Raw genomic sequence first — 23,112 nt, forward strand, 5'->3', positions numbered from 1 at the left:
ACGTCACCGGATGCGGCCATGGTTTTAGGTCCGTTATTGTCTATGTCACAGTTACTAAGTGAGATGTATTGTGCCAGATGTATACTTGCATGCTCTGCAATAAAATAGCGTTGTACCTTCTATACTGTGTCCTGCATCTCATGACAGTGGTCATCCTTCTCCCTTGGTTAGTTTGTACCAGAGCATATGCACTTCTTGTGCAATTATGATGGCAGGTTGTTCCGTACAGCAATAGTGAAAAAGTTCAGAGAAGGACCACAAAGCTAATAAGGGGAATGGAGAATTTAAACTATGAGGAGAGGTTAGCCAAACTGGGTCTGTTTTCTCTAGAAAAAAGGCGCTTGAGAGGTGACATGATTACTTTATATTAATATATTCAAGGCCTATATGCAGAGATAGCAGAAGCTCTGTTTATTCCAAGAAAATTGTTTGTGACAAGAGGTCACAATTTAAGGCTGGAGGAAAGGAGATTTAATCTCCTGCAACTGAAATGTTTTTTTTTTAACTGTAAGAGCAATAAAATTGTGGAACTCATTACCAAAGGAGGTAGTGAATGCAATTGTTTGGATACATTTCTGGCTAGAAACAGAATTCATGGATATGATTGTTTGTGTTAAATGGGTCACCTTTTAATGGGATTAATTTAAGATCAACTAGAGCTTTTTTGTAAGTATATTAGATTTGTATAACTATTGGTTGAACTCGATGGACTTCTGTCTTTTATTCAACCTCACCTACTATGTTATTTCCTAATAACAAGTTATACAATAACAATCTCATTTAATTATGCAAAGCAAACTATAGAGAAAGTATTTGTCATAATTTTGTAATTAAGTTAAACCTTTCTTTTACACCATGGGGGCATATGTATCAAGCTCCGAATGGAGCTTGATGTCCCGTGTTTCTGGCGAGCCTGCAGGCTCGCCAGAAACAGCAGTTATGAAGCAGCGGTCACAAAGACCGTTGCTCCATAACCTGTCCGCCTGCTCTGAGCAGGCGGACAGACATCGCCAGAAATCAACCCGATCGAGTACGATCGGGTTGATTGACACCTCCCTGCTGGCGGCCTATTGGCCGCGACTCTGCAGGGGGCGGCGTTGCACCAGCAGCTCTTGTGAGCTGCTGGTGCAATGATGAATATGGCGAGCGTATTGCTCGCCGTATTCAGCGATGTCTGTCGGACCTGATCCGCACTGTCGGATCAGGTCCAACAGACATTGATAACTAGAGGCCTATGTGTGATACATTCAGAAAAGTATTAGAAAAATTACAAAGGTTAGCTATACCAAGTAAAATTGTTACTCTGATAAGAAACATTATGTCACATGTGTTTTTGGGGCCTTTAGAAACACATATGCAGTTATAGAAAATAATAATAAATAAATTCTTCCAAATAATTGGGAACAAAGAAAATAGATATTTATATTGTGTTGTAATTATGATCCTGTGTAGGAATGACTGGGTAAAGTAATATATCATTGGCAGGAAGATTTATTTAGTCTGTGAGATGCTGCAAGTTTTGAAGTTAGCTTTTGCTAACCTGTTTTGGGCTTTGTCCTCCTCCCTGTTATCCCCTGGAAATTGTGCGTATAAACTCTATTCTGAAGAAATATATGTGTAAACGTTAGTTCTACCTTTGACACATATGTTTTGTATAATCTTTTTATATTGTGATTTAATAACTATAAATTATTCACACCTTCTTAATACGAACTGGCAACAGTGAGTTTGGTTCCTGCTGCATATTGCTAATTGGTTAAACCTAAGGGGCTCTCTTAACTGTTTAGTGTCAATGCAAATGCATTAAAAAAAATCTACTTCATTTTTAATCTGTAAACACAGGAAGACACATCTTCATTGCTATGGTTACAGCTGAGTCATGCACTCCCATTTACCCATTTACATACAGCTCAGCTTTTCATTGACAGTTGGTGTGCATACTTGCTAGTGTGCACCACTTGCTGTAAGAGTGCATGTGCTGTATTACAGAACACAACCCATTTAGGGCTATATAACGGGTGGACTGCAAATTAGTGCTTCCGCTTGTGCATTGAACTTTGCTAGAAGTAAGCTTTCTGCGTCGGGTAGTACACATATTACAAGCTGGAAGTAAAAACCTGATGCATGCAAAATTCCGAACTTCGAATATAGCAAACGTGTTAACGTGTTCCTCCTTCGACTTCAATGGATCGCGAAAAGTGTGGGGAAAAACTAACACCAAACAAGTTGCGCTAACTCGACATGAAATATGAATAATGAAATGTGAAATATTTACAGTAAATACATAGTTAAACACTTTATTAAAGGGATACTGAGCAAAAAAAAAATAATATTTCCTGATTCAGATAAAGCAGGGAATTTTAAGCAACTTTCTAGTTTACTCCTATAATCAATTTTTCTTTATTCTCTCTGCATCTTTATTTGAAAAAGCAGTAATGTAAGCATTCTTGTTTCAGACCCTGGATAGCGTTTGCTGATTGCTGGCTACTTTTAGACACCAATCAGCCAGCGCTACCCAGGTGCCGAACCAAAGATGGGCCAGCTTGTATTAATTTTTATGGAGAAAAAAAGATTTCAAACTGTAAAGTTAAGCTGATCAATGTATAAACACATAATAAGTTATAGAGATATTCATGATTAACGAATTACACATAACAATTATAATTCTAGACAACAACAAAAAAGACAGTGACAGGGGTATCTGAATAATCATAAGCATCACCTCCAATGCCAGAATGTCCTAGTAGGAATGCTAGTAGGAGAAATCTTATATCCTCATCACCATCAGAACCATCACATGACTCACCTGTCCCATCATCATCTCCACTTCCTGCAAGTTTGTTTAAAGAACATCTATATGAGGGTGATTATACAGGTATATAATGATGCCTATACAGTGAAAATGTATCAACTGATTTAATATGTATTTATTTATTTATTTTAGACTAGTCCTAAAGCCCGTGTACACGGGCCAATTTTTTTAAGTACCGTGGTTCCAACCCTTGCCCCCTCTCTTTTGCGCTCTCTCTCTCCCCCCTCTCTTTTGAGCTCTCTCTCTCTCCCCCCTCTTTTGCGCTCTCTCTCCCCCCTCTCTTTTGAGCTCTCTCTCTCTCCCCCTCTTGTGCTCTCTCTCCCCTCTTTTGTCTCTCTCTCCCCCCTCTTTTGCTCTCCCTCCCCTCTTTTGCTCTCTCTCTTTCTCTACCCCCTCTTCTGCTCTCTCCCCCTCTTTTGCTCTCTCTCTTTCTCTCCCCCCTCTTCTGCTCTCTCCCCCCTCTTTTGCTCTCTCTCTCGCCCTATATATATATATATATATATATATATATATATATATATATATATATATATATATATATATATATATATATATACGTACAGTCATCATTCACAATAGGTATTGCATAAATTGAAATTGAATACATACATTGAAATGTATTTGAAAATTAAACTAACTTAGATTACGAGTGCAAAGTGTTGTGAGCAAGGGAAAAGGGGTTTATCACTGCCCTTTGCAAGTATTGGATGTAGCACGCGTATTACAAGTTGAAAGTAAACACGGCTTGAGCGCAATTAAATTTAATGCTCGTTAGGATAGCTTGACTTCAGAGCTCTGGTTAACTGTTACGTCAAAAAAGTTGTACAAAACACATCAAAAATACATTTAACAGTACAGTTACACTCATAATAACACTCGCCTAGATTTAGAGTTCTGCGTTAGCCATCCAAACCAGCATTAGGGGGTCCTAACACTGGTTTTGGCCGCCCGCTGGTATTTAGAGTCAGTAAGGAAAGGGTCTAACACTCACTTTCCAGCCGCGACATTTCCATACTGCAGATCCCCTTACGACAATTGCGTATCCTATCTTTTCAATGGGATCTTTCTAACGCTGGTATTTGGAGTCTTGGCTTAAGTGAGCGTTAGAACTCTAACGACAAAACTCCAGCCGCAGAAAAAAGTCAGGAGTTAAGAGCTTTATGGGCTAACACCGGTTCATAAAGCTCTTAACTACTGTGCTCTAAAGTACACTAACACCCATAGACTACCTATGTACCCCTAAACCGAGGTCCCCCCACATCACCGCCACTCTAATAAAAAATTTTAACCCCTAATCTGCCGACCGCACACCGCCGCAACCTACATTATCCCTATGTACCCCTAATCTGCTGCCCCTAACATCACTGACCCCTATATTATATTTATTAACCCCTAATCTGCCCCCCCCCCCCCAACGTTGCCGCTACCTACCTACACTTATTAACCCCTAATCTGCCTACCGGACCTCACCGCTACTCTAATAAATGTATTAACCCCTAAAGCTAAGTCTAACCCTAACACTAACACCCCCCTAGTGTTATCAGATTGAGCTCGCATTCTATTGGCTGATCGGAACAGCCAATAATAAAAACACGCGTAGCTAACGCACCCCTTCTAACGCAAAACTCTAAATCTAGGTGACTGTCTAATAAAAATTATTTTAAAAAAAAAATTGCATAAACGTTATAAGGGCTGAAAGATATGAGGTCTGAGGTCTTAGAAAAAAAAAGGCTGCAATGTCTAAATATGTATATGTATATATATATATATATATATATATATATATATATATATATATATATATGTTTATAGGTGTGTACATATATATTTATGTATTTATGTGTGTATATATGTATTTACAGACATATATAAACACATAAATACATATGTATGTATGTATATATATATATATATATATATATATATATATGTATGTGCATTGGATCACTTTGCAATATTCGTATTTAATAAAGTGTTTACCCCTTTGAGTGCTAAGCACTTTCCCACCTGGGTGCTAAGCTGTTTTAAGGGGGTTTTTTTGTTTTTGTTTTTTTTAAAAATTAACTTTTTTTTTCAGAACCCTAAGACATATACTGTTGGAAAGGTTAGGCAATTAGCAGCATGCCCCCTGCTCCTATACTTAACAGTGTGAATTTTAAATAAAGTTGTGCGGTGACGTCATCATGTCATTGAGCGTGACGTCTCCGCGCATAACATGAAGCCCCGCGATGCCTGTCAGGGTAGGAGCGGGTGGGAGCCCCCAGATCTCCCTCAAGGCGGGAGAGTGCTAGCACTCAAGGGGTTAACTATGTATTTAGTGTAAATATTTCACATTACAATATTATTCACATAGGGGAATATGGTCTAAGTATTTTTAAATAGATATTTATATCCATAGATATATATATGTATTTAAGAATAAAAATAACATAATTGGCTATGGGAATAATATTTGAATGTGAAATATTACTATATCATGTCTGGTTCATGCATTTTAGTTAAACGCGATCAGGTTTGAGTATGAATATGGGTGTTAGTTTTTTTTCCACTTTTCGTGCTCTATTGAAGTTTATGGGGGAATATGATAATGTGATCATGATATTCAAAGTTCTGCTTTTTGTGTGTGTGGGGTTAGCGCTCGTGCAAAAATTTACTTTCAACTTGTAATACAAGCAATACTTCTAGCGCAGTTAATGCACAAGCGGGAATGATAAATAGCGTTCCACTCATAATCTAGCACTAAATGGCAAGTGCCTGAATACATGTAGTGCATATATACAAAATTAGTTTCAAAGATCTATGTTTTCCCTTTTTTGGTTCTCTACAAACAAAATCAACTGCTGAAGTGTATCCCATGTGTCCATTTAATCTTCTGTGCAAGGAGGAACATTAATAGTAATGACCAGCAGAACTCCCTTGCCAGTGTTTCTCAACTCCAGTCCTAAGTAGCCCTAACAGGCCAGATTTTCATGATATCTGAACTAGAGCACAGGTGAAATAATCAGATGATAGAAACATAGAAACATAGAAACATAGATATTGACGGCAAATAAGAGCCATAGGCCCAGCAAGTCTGCCCGACCTTACCTAACAGTATAAACTTATCTAGTTCGTAGGATAGCCCTATGCTTGTCCCATGCATTTTTAAAGTCCCCCACAGTGTTTGTTGCTACTACCTCTTGAGGAAGTTTATTCCATAAATCAATCACTCTTTCTGTAAAGAAGTGCTTCCTCAAATTACTCCTGAATCTACTACCCTTTAGCTTGAGCTCATGACCCCTTGTTCTTGAATTTTCCATTTTATGTAAAATACCCACAGCCTCAGTTTTACTAAACCCTTTAATGTACTTGAAAGTTGCTATCATATCACCTCTTTCCCTTCTCTCCTCTAAGCTATACATATTTAGGTCATTGAGCCTATCCTGGTAAGTTTTATTTTTTAGACCATGTACCATTTTGGTAGCCCTCCTTTGCACAGATTCAAGTTTGTTAATATCCTTCTGAAGATATGGTCTCCAGAACTGCACACAATACTCAAGATGAGGCCTAACTAATGATCTATAAAGTGGCATAAGAACCTTACTATTTCTGCTGCAAATACCTCTACCAATACATCCAAGCATTCTGCTAGCCTTACTCGCTGCATTACTACATTGTTTACTAAGTTTTAAATCATCTGAAATAATAATTCCCAAGTCCTGTTCCTCGTCTGTAACAGTCAGTAAAGTGTCATTGAGTCTGTAATTAACATTTGGATTTTTCTTCCCTAAATGCATTATTTTACACTTTGCTGTGTTAAACTTTAGATCCCAGTCGTTTGTCCAATCCTCCAATTGTTGTATATCACTTCTCATTTTGTCTACCCCCCCTGGAACATGATGGGTCAGAGCAGGTCAGTAACCATGGTTACTGATCAGCTGTGTATTTAATCTGTGCTTTAGTTCAGATATCATAAAAACCTGTCCTGTTAGGGCTACTTGAGGACTGGAATTTAGAAACACTGCACTTAGTTACCATCACTAAGGTAATTGGTATAGATTTTTTTTTATTAATTATCATTATTTTAATTTAGTTACCTTCAAAAAAGCACCATTATTTCATTTTGTATTTAATTTATATTCTCAGGCCCTGTGAATGTAAAACAACATACTAGATTAAAAATAAATTAAACAGGTTAAATGTTTGAAACACATTTTACATGTCAGTGAATACACACCTATCTCACATGATGCATTTCCGTTCCTGCTTCCAGCATCATTATTCTCAGCAGGTTCAGATGCAAATTCTACATTTAGCCGCCAATAAGCAAGCGTAACCCAGGTTCTGAACCAAAAATGGGCCGGCTCCTAAGATTTACATTCCTGCTTTTTAAATAAAGATAGCAAGAGAACAAAGAAAAAATGATAATAGGAGTAAATTAGAAAGTTACTTAAAATTACATGCTCTATCGGAATCATTAAAGAAAACAGTTGGGTTTAGTGTCCCTTTAAATTACATTTCAAGGAACCTTTTACTATATTTGAAATGTACTTTTAAAAAATATCATATGGTTTCTATTCCTTATAAATAAAGCAAACTGAAAATATAACAACTTGAACTTACACAGATATTCATCTGTCTCTCCAGGTACACCCACACCTGCTACATCCATTAAATTGAGAACTCTTTTTTTTATACTCCATAAGATTAGATATATAAACTGGTCCACCCCCTGTGTCTTTGGCCACTCTTTTTTCCTTTGCTATTTTCATTTTTATTATTTTTTTATGTCTGGAAATCATTTTTTAACAATTATTAACTGTTTTGGGATTAGTGCTTTGGGGAGACACTCCCTAGCTTATTTCTTGCCATACTAAATGTTTTCTAATATGTTATCATTTGAAATAAGGTTTTCAACTAAAACATTATTTTGAGAACGAGAATACTGGACAATGTGCCCAGTTTTCGTTTTAGCAGTAGGTTCATCACCCTTTGCAGCCCTTTTATAATAATAAATAATATTATAATAATAAAAAAAAAATAATACTAAATACAAAATATTAAACAAAATAATTAGAAATAGAATTTTAATATGTATACAAAATAAATAAATAAGAAACAATAAAAGATTGCAAAGAAATAAAAAGCAACTAGAAAAGGGCAGAAAATAATCTTACAGCATAAAAACAACCGTTCTCTCAAATCATTGTCAAATAAACGGGTTGAATAAAAAAAACTTTATTAATTTCATTCCCCCACTTATATTACTGTTACAAAACTACTGTACAACAAATGATTAATAAAGAAAGTGAATAGAGTTCTGTGACAGGACATCAAGACTCAGGTTTTTTTTTTATAAATATCTGCAACTTTTTTGTTTTTACTTCTTATGATCAGTCACAAATATGCTCACGACTTTTTTTAGGAGGGTTATTTCACACTTTCTATTAGCTGATATTTGTTTTTCTACATATAAAAAACATTTTAATGTTTAATTCCTTTGCTGCAAGATAAGGTTGCAAATTGCTGTGTAGCAGAGACAGGGGGTTAAATTATAATAAAAAAATGTTTCTGCACAGAGAAAAACTGGTTAAAGCAAACTTTGCAAACTACTGGAGAGGCATTTTTTGCTATATATTTGAAACTAATAGAACATATTAATGCATGTCCACTTGTAAGTCTTTATTGGAACAGACAAGATCATGTGATATACACAACTGCAATGTGAGCCAAAGCCAGGATTTGTATATTTAGTCTGTGTTTAACCCATAAACAAATAAAAGTCTATTTTCCAAACTCATATACACTTATGAGGCTCAGGAAAAAATATCTTTCTTCCATGTAATTGGCAAGAGTCCATGAGCTAGTGACGTATGGGATATACATTCCAACCGGGGGCGCGATCCGATATATACGGCGTAGTTTGCGGCGCAAGCGAGGGAACCCGCATCGCCCGCAGTTTCAGCTCGCATCTCGAGCTATCCAATATACAGCGCCGTCAGTTGCTAACGTGCCGTAAGTTGGATAAACCAGCGATGTCCAGAAATCTGCGTAAGTACAAATTTCTGACGTCGCCAGTGACTTACGCCACATTAGAAACTGCCGGCGCCTACAAAACCTGACTAAAGTATGAAATCACCCGCACTGTCTAACACCTCCTAAACATAGCCCGACACGTCTAACCCTCTATCCGCTATCCCCCCTCACTATCCTAACAATAAAATATGTATTAACCCCTAAACCGCCGCTCCCGGACCCCGCCGCCACCTAATAAAGTTATTAACCCCTAAACTGCCGCTCCCAGACCCCGCCGCCACCTAATAAAGTTATTAACCCCTAAACCGCCGCTCCCGGACCCCGCCGCCAGCTATATTAAATCTATAACCCCCTAAAGTGAGCCCCTAACACCGCCGCAATCTACCTTACCTACCCCCTAATGTGAGCCCCTACACCACCGCCATCTATTTTAAAATTATTAACCCCTAATTTAATCCCCCTACCCCGCCGCCAGCTATATTAAATTATTTAACCCCTAAAATACTAAACTATCCCTACCACTAAACCTAAGTCTAACCCTACAAATAGCCCTGAAAAGGGCTTTTTGCGTGGCATTACCCCAAAGTAAACAGCTCTATTGCCAGCCCTTAAAAGGGCTTTTTGCGGAGCATGCCCCAAAGAATTCAGCTCTTTTACCAGCCCTTAAAAGGGCTTTTGGCGGGGCTTTGTCACAAAGTAATCAGCTCTTTTGCCTACAATCTAAATCCCCATACACCGCTGCCACCTATAATAAATGTATTAACCCCTAATCTAATCCCCCTACACCGTCGCCACCTATATTAAACACATTAACCCCTAATCTGAACCCCCTACACCGCCGCCAGCTATATTAACTATATTAACCCTAATTATATTAGGGTTAATATAGTTAATATAATTATTATATTATATATATTAACCCTAATTATATTAGGGTTAATATAGTTAATATCGTTATTATATTATACATATATTAAGTATAATAACCCTATCTAAAATCCCTAACTAAACTCTTATTAAAATAAATCTAATATTAATATTATTAATGAAAATATTCCTATTTAAATCTAAATACTTACCTATAAAATAAACCCTAAGATAGCTACAATGTAATTAATAATACAGATTCAAGTTCAATCCGATTGGCTGATTGGTTCAGCCAATCGGATTGAACTTGAATCTGATTCGCTGATTCAATTAGCCAATCAGATTTTTCTACCTTAATTCCGATTGGCTGATAGAATCCTATCAGCCAATCGGAATTCGACGGACGCCATAGGTGTAATTAGCTTAAAAATCTTGTAATCTTTTTTTTATTTTTTGTAATTTAGTGTTTGTTTGTTTTTGTAATTTAGTTTAGTTTATTTAATTGTTATTTTAGTTTAGATATTTGTAGTTTATTTAATTTATTGATAGTGTAGGTGTATTTGTAACTTAGGTTAGGATTTATTTTACAGGTAAATTGGTAATTATTTTAACTAGGTAGCTATTAAATAGTTATTAACTATTTAATAGCTATTGTACCTAGTTAAAATAAATACCAAGTTACCTGTAAAATAAATATAAACCCTAAAATAGCTACAATGTAATTATTAATTACATTGTAGCTATCTTAGGGTTTATTTTATAGGTAAGTATTTAGATTTAAATAGGAATATTTTCATTAATAATATTAATATTAGATTTATCTTAATAAGAGTTTAGTTAGGGATGTTAGAGTTAGATAGGGTTATTATACTTAATATATATATAATATAATAACTATATTAACTATATTAACCCTAATATAATTAGGGTTAATATAGTTAATATAGCTGGCGGCGGTGTAGGGGGATTAGATTAGGGGTTAATGTGTTTAATATAGGTGGCGGCGGTGTAGGGGGATTAGATTAGGGGTTAATACATTTATTATAGGTGGCAGCGGTGTATGGGGATTTAGATTGTAGGCAAAAGAGCTGATTACTTTGTGACAAAGCCCCGCCAAAAGCCCTTTTAAGGGCTGGTAAAAGAGCTGAATTCTTTGGGGCATGCTCCGCAAAAAGCCCTTTTAAGGGCTGGCAATAGAGCTGTTTACTTTGGGGTAATGCCACGCAAAAAGCCCTTTTCAGGGCTATTTGTAGGGTTAGACTTAGGTTTAGTGGTAGGGATAGTTTAGTATTTTAGGGGTTAAATAATTTAATATAGCTGGCGGCGGGGTAGGGGGATTAGATTAGGGGTTAAATAATTTAATATAGCTGGTGGCGGGGTAGGGGGATTAAATTAGGGGTTAATCATTTTAAAATAGATGGCGGCGGGGTAGGAGCTCACTTTAGGGGGGTAGGTAAGGTAGATGGCGGTGGTGTAAGGGGCTCACTTTAGGGGGTAGTTTAATATAGTTGGCGACGGTGTAGGGGGATCACATTAGGGGGTAGTAAATGTAGGTGGCGGCGGGGTCCGGGAGTGGCGGTTTAGGGGTTAAATATTTTATTAGGGATTGCGGCGGGGGATCGCGGTTGACAGGTAGATAGACATTGCGCATGCGTTAGGTGTTAGGTTTATTTAGCAGGTAGTTTAGGGAGTTACGGGGCTCCAATAGTCAGCGTAAGGCTTACTACGGCTGCTTTTTGTGGCGAGGTGAAAATGGAGTAAGATTTCTCCATTTACGCCATGTAAGTCCTTACACTGTATATTGGATACCAAACTGCGCGGGTTTGGTATACCTGCCTATGGCCCAAAAAACTACGGGCGACGGCAGAAATATACGCGCGTAACTTCTAGGTTACGCCGTATATGTGATACCAAACCAGCGCAAATATTGACGTCGCCAGCTTTTGCGGGCGACAATTTTTATCGGATCGGGCCCCTGGAGGGGCAAAGTTTCCCAAACCTCAAAATGCCTATAAATACACCCCTTACCACACCCACAATTCAGTTTTTACAAACTTTGCCTCCTATGGAGGTGGTGAAGTAAGTTTGTGCTAAATTTCTACGTTGATATGCACTTCTCAGCATGCTGAAGCCCGGTTCCTCTCAGAGTGCAGTGAATGACAGAGGGATGTGAAGGGAGTATCACCTATTGAATGCAATGGTCATCCTAACGGGGATCTATTTCATAGGTTCTCTGTTATCGGTCGTAGAGATTCATCTCCTACCTCCCTTTTCAGATCGACGATATACTCTTATATACCATTACCTCTGCTGATTCTCGTTTCAGTACTGGTTTGGCTTAATGTAGATGAGTGTCTTTTGGTAAGTATGTTTTTACTAAGACACTCACAGCTATGGTTTGTCACTTTATATGTAAAGTTCTAAATATAATGTTTGTACTTATATTTGCCATGATTCAGGTTTATCAGTATATTTCCTTTTTGCAGACTGTCAGTTTCATTTTGGGAAATGCATATAAAAAAAAAAAATTCTTACCTGAAATTTTCAATTTGACTTTCTTTCTAAATTGCGGTCTGTTAGGCTCGTGGGTGCGCAAAATGCTATATTTTATTGCGTCATTCTTGGCGCAAGACTTTTTTGGCACGAGAATTATGTTTGTTGACGTAATTTCGTCATTTCCGGCGTCTTAGTTGGCGCCGAGAATTTTCACGTAGTTGCGTCATCTATGACGCTCGTGTTTGTTGCAGACGTTTTTGGCGCCAAAAATATTTTGTCAGTTGTGGGCGTCATACTTGGCGCCAAACTTTTGACATTATTTAAGTCTTCATTTATTTTTGCTTCTGGTTTCCAGAGGCTTATTTTGTTTGCATTTTTTCCCATTCCTGAAACTGTCATATAAGGAAATTGATAATTTTGCTTTATATGTTATTTTTTTCTCTTACATATTGCAAGATGTCTCAATCTGATCCTGTTTCAGAATCCACTATTGGAATCCTGCTGCCTGATGTCGGTTCTACCAAAGCTAAGTGCATTTGTTGTAAACTTGTGGTAACTGTTCCTCCGGCTGTAGTTTGTGTTAGTTGTCATGATAAACTTTCTAAAGCAGATAATATTTCAATTAGTAATAATCCATTACCTGTTGTTATGCCTTCAACATCTAATTCTCAGGATATTCCTGTTAATGTGAGAGAATTTGTTTCTAATTCTATTCAAAAGGCTTTGTCTGTCATACCACCTTCTAATAAACGTAAAAGGTCTTAAAACTTCTCATAAAATTGATGAATTTTTAAATGACCGACAACATTCTGATTTATCTATCTCTTATGAGGATCTATCTGGTTCAGAAGATTCTACCTCAGATATTGACACTGACAAATCTTCATACTTATTTAAAATGGAGTATATTCGTTCCTTATTGAAAGAGGTGTTGATTGAATTAGATATGGAGGAGACTAGTCCTCTTGATATTAAAACTAGTAAACGTTTAAATTCAGTTTTTAAACCTCATGTAGTTATTCCTGAGGTTTTTCCAGTTCCTGATGTTATTTCAGATGTAATTTCTAGGGAATGGAATAGACTGGGTACTTCTTTTACTCCTTCTTCAAGGTTTAAGAAGCTGTACCCTTTGCCCTCTAATAGACTGGAGTTTTGGGAAAAGATCCCCAAAGTTGATGGGGCCATCTCTACTCTTGCTAAACGTACAGATAGTACTTCTTTTAAAGATCCTTTAGATAGGAAACTTGAATCTTATCTAAGGAAGGCTTATTTATGTTCAGGTCATCTTTCCAAGGTAATAAATTATTTGGTTCTCAGTTGGATTCAATTATTTCAACTGTCACTGGGGGAAGGGAGCCTCAGGATATAAAATCTAAGGGTAAATTTAAGGCTGCTAACCGTTTTTGTTCCTTTCGACAAAATAAGGAACAGTAACCTGATCCTTCCCCTAAGGGAACGGTTTCCAATTGGAAGCCTTCTTCAGTCTGGAATAAATCCAAGCCATTTAAAAGATCTAAATCAGCCCCCAAGTTTGCATGAAGGTGCGGCCCTCATTCCAGTTAAGCTGGTAGGGGGCAGACTACAAATGTTTCAAGGATGTTTGGATCAATTCAATCCAAAATCATTGTATTCAGAACATTGTTTCTCAAGGGTACAGAATAGGTTTCAAAGTAAGACCGCCTGTGAGAAGTTTCTTTCTCTCAAGCATTCCAGTGAACCCAGAAAAGGCTCAGGCTTTCCTGAAGTGTGTTTCAGACCTGGAGGTGTCTGGGGTAATTGTGCCAGTTCCTGTTCAGGAACGGGGTCTGGGGTTTTATTCAAATCTGTTCATAGTCCCAAAGAAGGAGAATTCTTTCAGACCAGTTCTGGATCTAAAAATTTTGAATCGTTATGTGAGAATTCCAACATTCAAAATGGTGACTATAAGGACTATTCTGCCTTTTGATCAGCAAGGGAATTATATGTCCACAATAGACTTACAGGATGCATATATTCATATTCCGATTCATCCAGATCACCATCAGTTCCTGAGATTCTCTTTTCTAGACAAGCATTACCAATTTGTTGCTCTTCCTTTTGGCCTAGCGACAGCTCCAAGGATCTTTTCAAAGGTTCTCGGTGCCCTACTCTCTGTAATCAGAGAGTGGGGTATTGCGGTGTTTCCTTATTTGGACGATATTTTGGTAATTGCTTAGTCTTTACGTTCTGCAAAATCTCACACAAATCAACTAGTGTTGTTTCTTCAAAAACATGGTTGGAGGATTAATTTACCAAAGAGTTCTTTGACTCCTCAGACAAGGGTAACCTTTTTAGGTTTCCAAATAGAATCAGTATCCATGACTTTGTCTCTAACAGACAAGAGACGTCTGAAATTGGTTGCAGCTTGTCGGAACCTTCAGTTTCAATCATTCCCTTCAGTAGCTATGTGCATGGAGGTTTTAGGTCTCATGACTGCAGCATCGGAAGCGATCCCCTTTGCTCGTTTTCATATGATACCTCTTCAGCTTTGTATGCTGAATCAATGGTGCAGGGATTATACAAGGATATCACAATTAATATCCTTAAATCCCAATGTTCGACTATCTCTGACTTGGTGGTTAGATCACCATCGTTTAGTTCAAGGGACCTCTTTTGTTCGTCCAACCTGGACTGTGATCAAAACAGATGTGAGTATTTCAGGTTGGGGAGCTGTCTGGGGATCTCTGACAGCGCAGGGGGTTTGAAAATCTCAAGAGGCGAGATTACCAATCAATATTTTGGAACGTGCGATTCTCAGAGCTCTTCAGTTTTGGCCTCTTCTGAAGAGAGAACCGTTTATTTGTTTTCAGACAGACAATGTCACAACCGTGGCGTATGTCAATCATCAAGGTGGGACTCACAGTCCTCAAGCTATGAAAGAAGTATCTCGGATACTTGCTTGGGTGGAATCCAGCTCCTGTCTAATTTCTGCGGTCCATATCCCAGGTATAGACAATTGGGAAGCGGATTATCTCAGTCGCCAGACTTTACATCCAGGAGAGTGGTCTCTTCACCCGGATGTGTTTTTTCAGATTGTTCAGATGTAGGGGCTTCCAGAAATAGATCTGATGGCTTCTCATCTAAACAGGAAACTTCCCAGGTATCTGTCCAGGTCCAGGGATACTCAGGTGAAAGCAGTGGATGCGTTGACACTTCCTTGGAGTTATCAACCTGCTTATATCTTTCCGCCTCTAGTTCTTCTTCCAAGAGTGATTTCCAAAATCATAATGGAGCGTTCGTTTGTACTGCTGGTGGCTCCAGCGTGGCCACACAGGTTTGGTATGCGGATCTTGTTCGGATGTCCAGTTGCCAACCTTGGCCACTTCCGTTAAGGCCAGACCTTCTATCTCAAGGCCCGTTTTTCCATCAGGATCTCAAATCATTAAATTTGAAGATGTGGAGATTGAACGCTTAGTGCTTAGTCATAGAGGTTTCTCTGACTCAGTGATTAATACTATGTTGCAGGCTCGTAAATCTGTGTCTAGAAAGATTTATTACAGAGTTTGGAAGACTTACATCTCATGGTGTTCTTCTCATAAATTGTCTTGGCATTCTTTTAGAATTCCTAGAATTTTACAGTTTCTTCAGGATGGTTTAGATAAGGGTTTGTCTGCAAGTTACTTGAAAGGACAAATCTCTGCTCTTTCTGTTCTGTTTCACAGAAACATTGCTAATCTTCCTGATATTCATTGTTTTGTACAAGCTTTGGTTCGTATCAAGCCTGTCATTAAATCAATTTCTCCTCCTTGGAGTCTTAATTTGGTTTTGAAAGCTTTACAGGCTCCTCCATTTGAGCCTATGCATTCTCTGGACAATAAATTGCTTTCTTGGAAAGTATTATTCCTTTTGGCCATCTCTTCTGCTAGAAGAGTTTCTGAATTATCTGCTCTTTCTTATGAGTCTCCTTTTCTGATTTTTCATCAGGATAAGGCGGTCTTGCGGACTTCATTTAAATTTTTACCTAAGGTTGTGAATTTCAACAACATTAGTAGAGAAATTGTTGTCCCTTCATTGTGTCCTAATCCTAAGAATTCACTGGAGAGATCTTTACATTCTTTGGATGTGGTAAGAGCTTTGAAATATTATGTTGAAGCTATTAAAGATTTCAGAAAGACTTCTAGTCTATTTGTTATCTTTTCTGGTTCTAGGAAAGGTCAGAAGGCTTCTGCCATTTCTTTGGCATCTTGGTTAAAGCTTTTGATTCATCATGCTTATTTGGAGTCGGGTGAATCCCTGCCTCAGAGGATTACGGCTCATTCTACTAGCAGCAACCTGGTCTTCTTTGCATACTTTTACTTAATTCTACCATTTTGATGTTTTTTCTTCTTCAGAAGCAGTTTTTGGTAGAAAAGTACTTCAGGCAGCTGTTTCAGTTTGATTCTTCTGCTTATAATTTCAGTTTTTTTCATTATAAGATTAAAACTTTTGATTTGGGTTGTGGATTAATTTTCAGCGGAATTGGCTGTCTTTATTTTTATCCCTCCCTCTCTAGTGACTCTTGCGTGTAGTACCACACTTGGGTATTTGCTATCCCATACGTCACTAGCTCATGGACTCTTGCCAATTATATGAAAGAAAATATAATTTATGTAAGAATTTACCTGATAAATTCATTTCTTTCATATTGGCAAGAGTCCATGAGACCCACCCTTTTTATGGTGGTTATGATTTTTTTGTATAAAGCACAATTATTCCAATTCCTTGTTGATGCTTTCGCTCCTTTCTTATCACCCCACTTCTTGGCTATTCGTTAAACTGAATTGTGGGTGTGGTGGGGGGTGTATTTATATGCATTTTGAGGTTTGGGAAACTTTGCCCCTCCTGGTAGGAATGTATATCCCAAACGTCACTAGCTCATGGACTCTTGCCAATATCAAATAAATGAATTTATCAGGTAAATTCTTACATAAATTATGTTTTATTTTAAGACAGTATTAAAAAAAATCAGTTTAGAATATTTTACCAAATATTTGTTTTTTGTTTTTACTTTCAATGCTAAAAGGGATGTTAATTGATCTTAAGGTGTGCACAAAATGTAATACTTTTATAGGGACAGTCTACACCAAAATGTTTATTGTTTAAAAAGATAGATAATCCCTTTATTACCCATTCCCCATTTAACCAACACTGTTATAGAAATACACTTTTTACCTCTGTAATTACCTTGTATCTAAGCCTCTGCAGACTGCCCCCTTATTCCAGTTCTTTTGACAGACTTGCATTTTAGCCAAACAGTGCTGACTGCAGGGTAACTCCACGGGCGTGAGCACAATGTTATCTATATGGCGCATATGAACTAACGCCCTCTAGTGGTGAAAAATGTAAAAAAGCATTCAGATAAGAGGCTGCCTTCAAGGGCTAAGAAATTTGCATATGAGCCTCCTAGGTTTAGCTTTCAACTAAGAATATCAAGAGAACAAAGCAAAATTGATGATAAAATTAAATTGGAAAGTTGTTTAAAATTGCATGCCCTATTTGAATCATGAAAGTTTATTTTTGACTAGACTGTCACTTTAACCCTAAATTTGACCAACCTATAATCTACATTTTTTAGTTACTGACCACATAAAGAATGACGCTGATTGGATTAGATTTACTATATCATTAACCCCTTTTCTAATGGGAATTTCAGAGAAACAATGATTGTTTAAACAGAAATAGAATCCTTTGGGATTTTTTATATACCTATGAAAACTATACATAGGCCTCGCTTCCATTGAGTCGTTAAAAATGGAGCCGTAAGCTACCGAAGCGGCCGACAGCTAAAAGTAATTTACGGCTCCATTTTAGCACCAGGTTTCCATTGAAATATTTTGCGGATAGCGTGCAGTCGCTCTTTTCGTGTAGCTGTAAGTTAGCGTTGTGTTAACGCTTCCATCTGATGTCGGATTTCTTGAAAATCAATTAGTTGCTAAGGTAACCCGACCTTACGCTATAGAATTTACGTTTAACGTCCGTGCTCCTTACTGGTGATCACCTCTCAAGAAAAATAAAGAAACACTTATCCATATTTTTAATAATCAAATACTATTTTCTAATATAATTATATTTACCACTTCATAAATATAAGTATTATCTATTGCTGCCCTAGGCATAGGTCTAGTTTGCATTCTGTAGATATGTTCTTGCATATATTATAATATTTAAATATATACTGATAGTTCTATTAGCATATAAGTTCAACTATTTCTATACATGAGACAACATTTCTACATTAAAACACTTGCATTATTTGCAAGTTTTATAATTTCAATAGAAAATAGGTCTCAAAAAGCACAATTTTCCTCTTTTACACCTAGTTGAGCTGGGTGTAATATTTCTCAATGTATCGACAGCCTCCGACAGTGTATTAACGGTTTGCGCTTTCATTGGAAACCTGGTATAATTTATCGATTAACGGCTTCTATTACTTTCTATGGGACGTGAAGATCTTTTCGGCAGCCGAAGTCCGGCTGCCGATATTGAGGTATAACGCGCCATTGGAAACAGTCTATAAACGATATTGCTTCCGACAGCATATTTATCGGTTTGCGAGTGCACGCAAACTGAATTACGACTCAATTGAAGCGAGGCCATATTTGGGGCATAAAAAGTGGATGACAGTTTTAACTAGCTATTTATTCACATTAAGACATTATTGTAAAATGACCAAATAAAAGTAAAAAAAAAATACATAAAAAGAATTTTCACATTCCACAAAAACCTGTAGTTTTCTAACTGTAGAAAAAAAAAATCAAAATATGTTCATTACTATCCTTTGATTCAGCTAAGACCAAACATGTAAATATTTTTTATTATTTTTGATCATTTTAAGGTCTTTTTCTGCAGCTATGTCTAAAATGATGCAATGTGCTAACTCTTGTTTCGTATAGCAAACTGCAAAAATTCTACAAATTTACCCCAAAACTATATATATATTTTTAAGAAGACAACCCAAGGTATTGATCTAGACCCATTTATGTATATTTGATAACAATATTTGGCCACTAAATTAGCTCATATAAAGAAAATTGCTAACTTTTTTGAAAACTTTGGGTTTCTCACTGAAATTATTTACACTTAACTACTGCAGTCATAAGACAAATGGTTGTAAAAGGTTCTCTGTAATTCCAAAATTCCTGACAGTGAAGGGGTTAATAAGTTAACGTGTTAATATTTGCTGTAGTGTAGGGATGCCCTCCCACCTGATACCTTCCACCCCCGGATCCCTCCCAAACAGCTCTCTTCCCTCCTCCTTCCCCCCACTGGTCGCAAACATCTTAGGTACTAGCAGACAGTCTGCAAAGTAAGCAGATTAGGGCTTTTATTTATTTTTGAAAATATTTTTTTAATTTCTGAAGTGTAGGAATTCCTCCTTAACCTCCCACCTCCCAGATCACACCAAACATTTCTCTAGCCCTCCCCCTCCCACTGTTCCCTGCCATGTATGTTACTGGCAGCCAATGTGCCGCCCACCTGCCACTTCCTCCTTCCCACCCAAGCTCCCACCAGCACCAACGGATGGTCTTTACAGAGAGGGACACACACAGTGCAACTCTCTGTGACGGTCTGCGATTTGGCATCATATGTTAAGGTAGCACGATCAGTGCTCCCTTACAGTGTGAAGGCAAATGCCTTCTGCCCCTGGTTGTGGCTCCCACTGTCTAAGCTGACAGCGGAAACCACATCATACGGCTCTGTGCTGGACGTAGGTACTACTTTAACAAAGTACGTTGGGTAAAGTACTGGGTGACTTAGTGCCTATTTCCATTTGATGCAAGGGGTTAAAGGGATATGAAACCCATATTTTTTTATTCATGATTCAGAAAGAACATACAATTTCAAACAACTTTCCAATTCACATGAGGTTAGCCAATGGGCCTGGCAAGCGTTTGTTTATGTGCAACCACCAATCAGCAGCTAGCTCCCAGTAGTGCATTGTTGCTCCTGCACCTACCTAGGTGTGCATTTCAACAAAGGATACCAAGAGAACAACACAATTTAGAAAATAGAACAAATTGGAAAGATGTTTAAAATTGCATGCTCTATCTGAATCATGAAAGTTTAATATTGACTTTAGAGTTCATTTTAACATTTGAAAACAGAAACAAACAGCTTATTTGCAACAAGCACACTACATATGCTGTATTATATAATAATATTTATTGATAGACAACAAAGAAAGTTAATTACTAATGTTTAGTGAGAATAAGACATGGCAAGATGTCAATGAGAAAGTTGAAGCAATATCCAAGTCCAAAAAGAAATGCTTTAATGTGTTGGAGAATGTATTATTTTCCTTTTGCTTGCATATAACTATGTGTTAGCTATGTGTTAGGGTTAGCACATGTCAGCGGCAGATCAGTAATACAGTACTGTGCGCTAGCTAAACACTTCTGATGAGTCAATGACAAAAGGCATATGTGTGTAGCCACCATCACCAGCTAGCTATCAGTAGTGCATTGCTCCTTCTGAACCTACCTAGGTATAATTTTCATCAAGGAAAGTATCTTTTAACTCTTTTAACTACCATCTCCGTTTAGAGGGTGTGGAAGTAGAGAAAAGGAGAAAGCATATCCACAAGAGAAGAGCTGGTCCTATTTTAAAGTCAAAATCAGAAAGAGCACAAAAATTTTAAACCACATTCCAGTTACTTCTATTGCGAAATTTGCTTTGCTCTCTTGGTATCCTTTGTTTAAGTATACACCTAAGAAGGCTGATATGTGCTTAGGAGTGTGCACGTATCTTTAGTAGTTTATGGCAGTAGTGTTCAGAACTATGTACAACATTTCTATAAGTATTGTTGCAAACACTGCTACCAGATGGCTAAAGACACATGCACGCTCCTAAGCTCACCTGGGATTACTTTTTATTAAAGGATTCCAAGAGAACTAAGCACATTTGATAACAGAATTAAATTGGAAAGTTGTTTAACAATTCATGTTTAGTTGAATTCTGACTTTACTGTTCCTTTAAATTACTCCTAACATGGATACAGGCATCATGTGCTGGTTGTGCACTAAATTCCTCATATCAAGTATAAATTTGTCTTAAAAAAGGCATTTGTATGAGCTTCCTTCCAACTGAATCTAAAGCCTATCCTTTAACAAAATATTTGAACACTAAGAATTATCAAATACCAATTATAACAAAATATAGTGACAAAAATATCTTCTTGGGTTTGACATGTGTGCTACTGTTGTTTTTTAAATAGACAGAGAAAAACTGCCCTTGGATATACCTATTGGACACCATACAACCAAGGGGTCTTAACACTCTATTAGACTTTGCCCCCTTTGTGGGATAAATCAATTTGTGCATAAGGTGGTATAGAAATGTGAACTGACAGTTATGAACTGCAGCTGTTTTTTTAGGATGAACTTTTATAACATTAACAATGATATGTCACTTCTTGATAGTCTCACTACGATGTAGATGTGGATTTTAATAAGCCACAAAACTATTCTTTTTCTCCCATGTTTATAGTGATAGTATGCTAATGAATATTGTGGGGTTTTATTCTGTGCTTTAAAGTAAATGATACATGCTGTGGGTTCTTATAAGTAATGATTGTGCGTTAAGTTAGCCATGTGGATAATGTTATAATATGCTGTGGGGCGGATCAAAAATTGTGTGTGCCAATAAATATAAGCTACGTAGTATTTGTGGGAAGAGGTTTAAGACTGTGACATTTATCGTGCCTCCATGTGTACACATTAGCGAGAGTTGATTGGTGCGAGGCTTTGATGATACTTTGAACTCACGGCATGAGCTGATGTAATCACAAGGGGCTTGGCCATTTGACTGTGTGGCATTGGACGCTTATTTTGGCGTGGTTAACATCTAAGTAGTGTACATAAACTAACCTTGGTGACCATGTGATCTTAATAAGGAACATCACAAGTCACTGTAAACCCCACAGCCCTGAATACTTACAGACAGCGCACAGTTCACAGCAACCCAGACAGTTAACCCCCGAGCAGCCTGGTTGACAGACCCAAAGGGAAATTACAAAGGCCTGTGACACCCTGGTGTTTTTTTTGGAAGTCAGCATAATGAATAATGTATACCTATGACTAAGTAGGCTCTGTTTTAGGCGCTGTATCAGCTGCATCTGTAGATATGCGGCACATGCCCCATGAACTCTCATTCAAGACTTGAGCCTACTGAAAGACCTTGAGGTGGCATTTGTCATGTCAATAATGACTTGTTAACTTCCATAATAAAAGCCACCGCTGACTCTCTGAATAGGTTTGATTGGTGGCTGCACATAGAGGCCTCGTGTGATTGGCTCACCCATGTGCATTGCTATTTCTTCAACAAAGGATATCTAAAGAATGAAGCAAATCAGATAATAGAAGTCAATTTGAATCTTGTTTAAAATGGTGTTCTCTAAATCATGAAATAAACATATTTGGGGTTTCATGTCCCTTTAAATGCTGGTGCGTGGCCTAGCACACCATATGTTTTACTAGACACATGTTTGCTAATACAAATATATTGCAAAATGTTCCTATTGAAACTGAATTGCATTCATACCCATTTAGGTTTTGACCATTAGGTGTCTTTTAAGGTTATGACTTATGAGTCTTGTTCTTAAACTACAAAACAGTCTTTATTCATACATTAAACGCCAGCGCATTAAAACACTACTGCGGACGAGCTGAAAACATCTGCTGACAAACTGTGTGTAGCCACTAATCACCAAAATAGCTAACAGTAATACATTGCTGCTGCTGAGGATATGTGCATATGCTTTTAAACAAAATGACAAATTCTATCTGAGTCATGAATGTTTAATTTTGTCTTTCATGTCCCTTTAAACAATTATTTTTTTAGCTTAGCATACATCTTCTATTAAAGTACATTGAGCAAGATTAAAAGTAGCGTGGCAAATCTGTTTTTCACAATTGCGAAAACACTGC

Source organism: Bombina bombina, chromosome 6, assembly GCF_027579735.1.
Source record: "Bombina bombina isolate aBomBom1 chromosome 6, aBomBom1.pri, whole genome shotgun sequence".
Lineage (NCBI taxonomy): Eukaryota > Metazoa > Chordata > Amphibia > Anura > Bombinatoridae > Bombina > Bombina bombina.